At 51.5% G+C, this 7,803-nt stretch overlaps 1 pseudogene; it reads left to right on the top strand.

Annotated features, from left to right (window-relative positions):
* The first annotated feature begins 1,380 nt into the window (after positions 1-1,380).
* Positions 1,381-7,583, top strand: LOC133904882 (adenylate-forming reductase 03009-like; annotated as a pseudogene).
* The last annotated feature ends 220 nt before the right edge of the window (positions 7,584-7,803 follow it).

Here is a 7,803-nt window from a genome sequence, read left to right as displayed (position 1 = left end):
TAAAGTTAGATTTCGATGGAACATAGCAAACATGTTATCCATCCAAGAATCGCCAAATGAAGTCGCTTTTTTGTTCCACCACTTCTCACTATGCTACCAGCTACCTCCTCTGATGCACTTAACGATGAACCAAGCAAAACCCATAGATCAGAAGGGCAGCTTAGTGTGTCAAGCTGATCTGCTTTTGCTTCTTCCACTTGGCAAGCATTGAAAATTCCTTCTTTGTCTGGATGACAGCTGGAATGATAGTATATAGTCGAGAAATTCCTTTTTTAAGGCAAGGAAGAAGAATTGTTATTATCTTTCAGAGCACAACTGATTCCAAGGGCCGCTCCCAGGAGTCCACATTTGCTGCATCTCAATCTTAAGCACGACTGAATTCTAACTCCAAGTTCATAACAATATCATTCTTAAACCATACTGTAGTAATATCGGAATCGATGTGTGGCGGTCTTTGGTTGGTTGTTATTACGAGAAAGAAAAGAGAACAAAAGGAAACCAAAAATAAACTAAAGGAAAAAAACAGTTTGCCGAGTGCTTAATATCGAGCACTCGGCAAACATTTATGTTTGCCGAGTGTCCGTTAGACGACACTCGGCAAAGGGGCGACTCGCCGTCAGCCGCCGAACGGAGGGACACGTGGCGCGTAGTTTGCCGAGTGCCCGAATTCGCCGAGTGTTTGTTTTCAATTTTGCCGAGTGCTATTGTTTGCCGAGTGTTTTTTGAGGTATTTACCGAGTGCCTATTTGTTTGCCGAGTGCTTTCGTCGGGCACTCGGCGTAGGTGGTTGTTTGCCGAGTGCCCGATATATTGCACTCGGCATATACGTAGGCACTCGGCATACACATCGTTTCCGGTAGTGCCTGCGTGCGTGCGGGCACATGTCGTAACGCGACACGGGTCTACACGAAAGACCGGGCCTCACGTAATTTCCTTCCTAGCTAGTTGCTGCCATATGGATCGGCAAGACCAAGCCAAGGTCACGCACACCAAAGTCAAGAGATTTACATATTTGCCACTCTTAATATGGAGTGGCAGCTAATTTATTACTCGTAGACTCAGGTTGATCTATATTTCAGTCTCAACAAGTAATTGACATTTGTTAAGAGTGGTAAATCACTAATTTTTTCCACCAATTCCTCGAGCTGCCGTGGTGTCTCTTTCGAGGTCAAGCCGTGGCTTGGCAGCCCATTCGACCTCGATGCCGCAGCTCCTCCGGCCCAGGCGCCGCTGGGCGCCCCGAGCGCCGGCCGGTGCGTCTGGCTCCCCGCGGCTTTCAGCCGTGGATCCTCAAGGATATCTCATGCGGTGCCAGAGTCGTTCGGCGCTGTTGGCAGGTCACTGAGTCGCGCAAGCAGCTACTTCTTCGACCTCTCGACGATGAGGACACGGATGATATATGAGTCCATCGGCGTAGCCAACGGCGCTGACGAGGAAATGGCCGTCGTCACGGCAGCTGCGGGCCTGCGGCTACTGTAGACGTGCCAGGGAAGAGATCGAGCGCGCCTGCGTCGGCCAGGCGCTCGAGGTTCGGCGAGTCGGCGTCATACTGTTGGACCAGGCTTGTTCACGGTTTACAAGCGCCTTTTTGTTCTGTGCGTCGCGCTCAATGCGGTGGGTCTCGCGCTCGCGGCGACCGGGCACTTTCCTTACGCCAGGGGGCACGCCGCCCTCTTCGCAATGGGCAACATCCTGTCACTCACGTTGTGCCGCTCCGAGGCGGTGCTCCGGGTCGTGTTCTGGCTCACCGTCGCTCTCTTCGGTCGGCCGTGGGTGCCAGTAGTCTTCAAGACCGGCGTCACGGCGATCCTGCAGTCGCTCGGCGGCGTGTACAGCGGCTGCGGCGTGTCTTCGCTGGCGTGGCGGGTGTGTTGGAGCCGACGGTGGCCGCCGGGCTCACGAACGTCGCTGGCTAACTCAACAACGTGAACGCGATCACCGTGGACACACGAACGCACGTACGCACACGAGAGGTGGAAGAAGACACACTTAGTGCTGCGCGAAATTGCGGCGCATTTCTGTTGCTTTTCTTGTTGATATATAAAACATGCATACACGGACTTGGAGTCCTACATCCCCTCCACGACGCCCACGCTGCGCGGTACGCCATTCTTTTCTCCGTCGTCCGCGCGACATGCACGGCGAGCACGTCATGGCGAGAAGATGCCACCTGAAGAAGCGGTCATGGCGTGGACCATGCATATCTCTACTCCATCCGTGAATCTACGCCTAAGCAAACATGCAACTAATGCACCTAATGCAGATACTTAACAGGATTACACGCAACAAATCACCCCCTTAATCCTGTTGAACCTTGATGACACCTAGCTTCTGCCTCATCATGACAAATCTGACCCTGCCGAGCGCCTTGGTCAGTATATCAGCCAGTTGTTCATCAGTACTGACGTGACCGACATCAACAACTCCATCACTGACACACTCACGGATGAAATGGAATCGTGTGTCAATGTGTTTACTCCTCTCATGATAGACAGGGTTTTTACTGAGCTCAATTGCAGACTTGTTATCTATCAGTAGCCTGAATTTCTGAACTTTTCTTCCAGTCAATTCAGCGACCAGTCTGCTCAACCACACACCTTGACAAGCACCAGCTGCTGCAGCTATGTATTCAGCTTCACATGAGGACAGTGCAACTACTCTTTGCTTCTGAGATGTCCAAGTCACTAGGTTTGGCCCGAGGAAGAACACAATCCCTGTGGTGCTTTTGCGTTGGACAAGATCTCCAGCTAAGTCACTATCAGTGAAACCCAACAGTTCTAGCTCTGAATTTCCTCCCTTCACATATTTGCAGCCATAGTTGATTGTTCCAGAGATGTATCTAACAATCCTCTTGACCACTGCCCAATGTTCTTTAGTTGGTGACTCCATGAAACGACTTGCAACACCCACAGAGTAAGCTATGTCAGGTCTGGTATTGACTAAGTACCTTAAGCTTCCAATGATGCTTCTGTACCTAGTTACATCCACCTCATTTCCTGTTGTTCCTCCCAGCAGTTTTACATGCTGCTCCATTGGAGTATCAACAGCATTGCAACCCTTCATGCCACAAAGCTCAACTATCTTGGATGCATATGTACTCTGGCAGAGTGTGATTTCTCTAGGTTTTTGCTTTACCTCCATCCCTAAATAGTAACTCAGTAGCCCAAGGTCACTCATGCTGAACAATTTCTTCATCTGTTGCTTAAACCTTTCAATTCTTCTGCTGTCAGGCCCACAGATGATGAGGTCATCAACATAAACTCCAATTAATAGAAATGAGTCACCCTCACTTCTCCTGTAAACAGCATGCTCAACATTGCTTCTCCTGAAACCAAGGCCTTTCAGCTCATGGTCCAACTTTGCATTCCAGGCTCTTAGCGCCTGTTTCAGTCCATATAGAGCTTTGTTCAGTTTCAGTACCTTGCTCTCATGTTTTGTGTCACAGAAACCAGGTGGTTGGTGGACATACACTTCTTCCAGGAGATCTCCATTCAAAAAAGCCGATTTGACATCCATATGGTGTACCTCCCAGTTCCCATGTGCTGCAAGTGCTAGCAACAGCCTTACTGATTCCAATCTTGCTACAGGGGCAAATACCTCATCAAAATCCACCCCCTGCGTCTGAGCATACCCTTTAGCCACCAGCCTTGCTTTGTGCTTGACAATGTTTCCTGATGGTCCTCTTTTCACCTTGAAAATCCACTTGAGCCCAATAGCTTTCTGTCCCTGTGGCAGATCAGATAGCATCCATGTCTTATTCTCATGAATTGACTACAGCTCAGCCTGCATTGCTTCCCTCTAGCATTTCTCTTCAAGTGCTTCATCAACACTTGATGGTTCATCAGCTGCTAATAAGCATAAGCCACTATACTCGAAGTCATGAACTTCTTCTGTGCTGTCAAACAGGTCTGACAGTGTTCTGAACCTGAGACCCACACCCTCAGAGTTTGCATCTTCAACTGCTGGTGGTGTGGCCCACTGAATTCCAGATCCTTGTGGTGTTGATGAAGATGGTCCAGCCACTGCTGAAATTTGAGGGCTGCCTGGCGGAGACCAGGCTGGGGCTTGAGCCGAAGGTGACTGAAACCCAGTTTCTCCACTATCTGCATTTTCTTCAGAGTTTGCTGTTGCCGGAATCGGCACAGTAGTCTGAAACTCGACTAAGAAAGTTTCAGGTTCTTCAGGCACACTGGTTGCTCTGTCCCAGTCCCACATTTGATCTTCTTCAAACACCACATCCCTACTGATATGGAGACAATTTGTCAAGGGATCTAGCAGACGATACCCTTTGGTTCCTGCTTCATAACCCAGCATCACCATTTTCTTTGATTTGTCAGACAGCTTGTTTATACCAGGGCCAATGTTCTTCACATGAGCAATGCAGCCAAATGTCCTCAGGTGATCAACTCGAGGTTTCTTGCCATGCCATGTTTCAAATGGGGTTTGATTCTTCAAGCTCTTAGTTGGTGCTCGATTTAGAACATAAACTGCAGTTGCTACTGCTTCTCCCCAAAATCTTGCTGGCACTGACTTACTCTTCATCATGCACCTGGCCATCTCCACCACGGTCTGATTTCGACGCTCAACTACTCCATTTTGCTGGGGTGAATATGGAGTAGTTGTATAGTGCTTGATCCCTGACTCATTGCAAAAAACTGTGAACAGATTGGAATTGAATTCCCCCCCTCGATCTGTTCTAAGTGCTTTCACCTTACTGCCATTGTCAACTTCAGCCCTTGTGATGATCTTCTTCAGATAAGCCAAGGCCTCATCCTTTGTTTTTAAGATCTCTGTCCACATGTATCTGCTGAAATCATCAACCACCAAGAGAAAATAGGAGTTTCCACCTGGTGTTGGTGGACTTATCTGACCACATAGATCTGCATGGATCAACTCCAACCCCTTCTCAGCTCTGAAAGATGATGCCTGGGGAAAAGGTGTCCGATGCTGCTTGCCAAGTGTGCAACCATCATAGACCTGCTCCACTCGATCTACCACCGGCATACCTTGCACCATCTGTTTCCTGCCAAGATCACGCAGAGTTCTGAAATTCAGATGACCAAAACGAGTATGCCAGCGCCAGGCCTCAACACCCATCTTCGATAGCAGACAAACAGGAGGCACCACACTAAGCTTGATCGTGTACAGCCGGTTCCCAGTGCGTGGCGCACTGATCACCAGAGTGCGCTCTTGATCGAACACCTTCAGGCACCCATTCTTCAGCACCACTTCACATCCCCCTTCTTCGAGTTGACCAAGACTAACTATATTGCTCTTCAACTTGGGAATGTAGTAGACATCAGTGAGCACCTTATGTTCCTGGTGATGCCCTTCCATGACGACAGAGCTGCGTCCACGAATCTCGACGCATGAGCCGTCCCCGAAGCGAACGGTCCCCGTCACCGCCTCATCGAGTTGTGTGAGGGCGGACCGGGTGCCCATCATATGGTTGCTGGCACCAGTGTCCAACACCCAGGTGTCGTCGGCGCACTCGATCGGAATGACGTTCTTCTCCGCCAGGTGGACAATCTTGTTCGGCGCTTGAACAACGCCACTTGCCGCTACCAGTAACAGCGCCGGCTGATCCGCGTCCGCCATAGCCATATTCACCTCATCGCGCTTCTCCTCCTTCTTATGCTTCTTTGGACGCTTGCAATCCTGTGCCCAATGCCCATAGATGCCGCAGTTCCGGCATCGGCCTTTTCGACGGGGTGTGCCCTCCGATGTGAGTTTCACGTTGCCGGTGCTGCTGGAGCCGCCGCCACCAGAACAATGCGGCGCCTTCCCCTTTTCAAGGCCGCCACCACCACCACTCCCCTCCTTGGTAGAATTGGAGGAGAAGCGATGCTTGTGCTTCTCGAGCCACTCCTCCTCCGCAAGCATCAGCCTCCCAGCCTTGTCCACGATCTGCTCCACCTTGTCGTCGAAACGATCCTCCGCCGCGCGCAGCCGTCCCACTAGCTCCTCGATCATCAGTTCCTTCATGTCACAGAACATCTCGATCGAGACAGCTACTTGGTTGAATCGGGATGGTACAACTCGGAGGAATTTCTTCACGACGCGGGCGTCGTCCACTGTTTCGCCGAGAGACTTGAGATTGGCGACGAGAGTGGTGATCCTCATGCCGAAGTCTTCGACGCTCTCCCCCTCCTTGAAAACGATGTTCTCGAATTCTTTGAGAAGCTTCTGCGCATTGACCTCCTTGACGCGATGGGCTCCAAGCCTCATGTTCTTCACCGTCTCCCACGCCTCCTTCACAGTCTTCTTCGTTCCCAGTGTTGTCCACATCTCCTTGGGGACGGCGCGCATAAGAGCTCCCATGGCTTGGCGATCCATGGAGCGCTTCACCGCCGTTCCCGGATCAATGGCCTCCCACACCTCCATGGCCTCATAGTTGATCTGCATCAACATGGCCCACTCCGAATAGTTGGTGCGGGAGAGCATTGGCCACATCAGGGTGGTCTCCTTGGCGCCTTGGTGACCGCCGGTGCTGGTCGATGCGTCGCCCATCTTCCTCGCTACCTCGTGCTGCCGCCTCTTACTGGATGCGATCACCCAGTGTCCTCCACGGTTATTCTCCACCCCTGGATGCCTCCTCACCGGCTCTGATACCAGTTGTTGGAGCCGACGGTGGCCGCCGGGCTCACGAACGTCACTGGCTAACTCAAGAACATGAACGCGATCACCATGGACACACGAACGCACGTACGCACATGAGAGGTGGAAGAAGACACACTTAGTGCTGCGCGAAATTGCGGCACATTTCTGTTGCTTTTCTTGCTGATATATAAAACATGCATACACGGACTTGGAGTCCTACATCCCCGCCACGACGCCCACGCTGCGCGGTACGCCATTCTTTTCTTCATCGTCCGCGCGACATGCACGGCGAGCGCATCATGGCGAGAAGATGCCACCTGAAGAAGCGGTCACGGCGTGGACCATGCATATCTCTACTCCATCCGTGAATCTACGCCTAAGCAAACATGCAACTAATGCACCTAATGCAGATACTTAACAGGATTACATGCAACAGGGTGTACGCGCTCTTTCAGGCGCTCCAGCACCTCGACGTGACACCCCGAGAGGTCGTCGGCGTCACGTCGTCTATACTCGGCCTACTCGTGCTCCCCTGTATGGCCGTGTTCCCGCTGGTTCGCCACCTCCACCACAACGTGTTCGAGCGCACGCACCGGTTTGCGGGCTGGGGCGCGCTCGCGCTGCTCTGGGCCTTCGTCGTGCTTTCCGCTGGCTACGACCCGGCGACCACCTCCTACGACAGGTTCACCAGCGCAACCCTCATGAAGCGCCAGGAGCTCTGGCTCTGCGTCGCCATCACCTTCTTCACCTTCCTCCCGTGGCTCACCGTGTGCCGCGTGCCGGTCACGATCACCGCTCGTTCCACCCACGCGTCCGTGATAACAATCCAGGGCGGCGTCAAGGCTGGCCTTCTCGGGCGCATCAGCCGCTCACCTCTCTCCGAGTGGCACGCCTTCGGCATCATTTCCTACGGCGGGGATGTTGAGTCTAATCTTGTTGCATTTCCTGTTTTCCACGTCATACATGTTTGTTTAGATGTTTAAGAATTATGGCATGTTGCATGTGTTAGCACACGTCTGTAGTTGCATGGAGGTAGAAGTGGTCAAGTGGATTATGCATGTTTAGTTGCATGTTGTGGTGCATGGCTTAGAAAACGGGTCGAGCTATTGCTTACCGTGTTCATGTAGGCTAGTTGAAATTATGTATTCATTATTTTCAGCTGAGCATATATCTAACAGAAAAGCCAAGATATAAGGAGGTTGC

The sequence above is a fragment of the Phragmites australis genome, chromosome 2, assembly GCF_958298935.1.
Source record: "Phragmites australis chromosome 2, lpPhrAust1.1, whole genome shotgun sequence".
Lineage (NCBI taxonomy): Eukaryota > Viridiplantae > Streptophyta > Magnoliopsida > Poales > Poaceae > Phragmites > Phragmites australis.
This window is presented reverse-complemented; position numbering and strand designations above follow the sequence as displayed.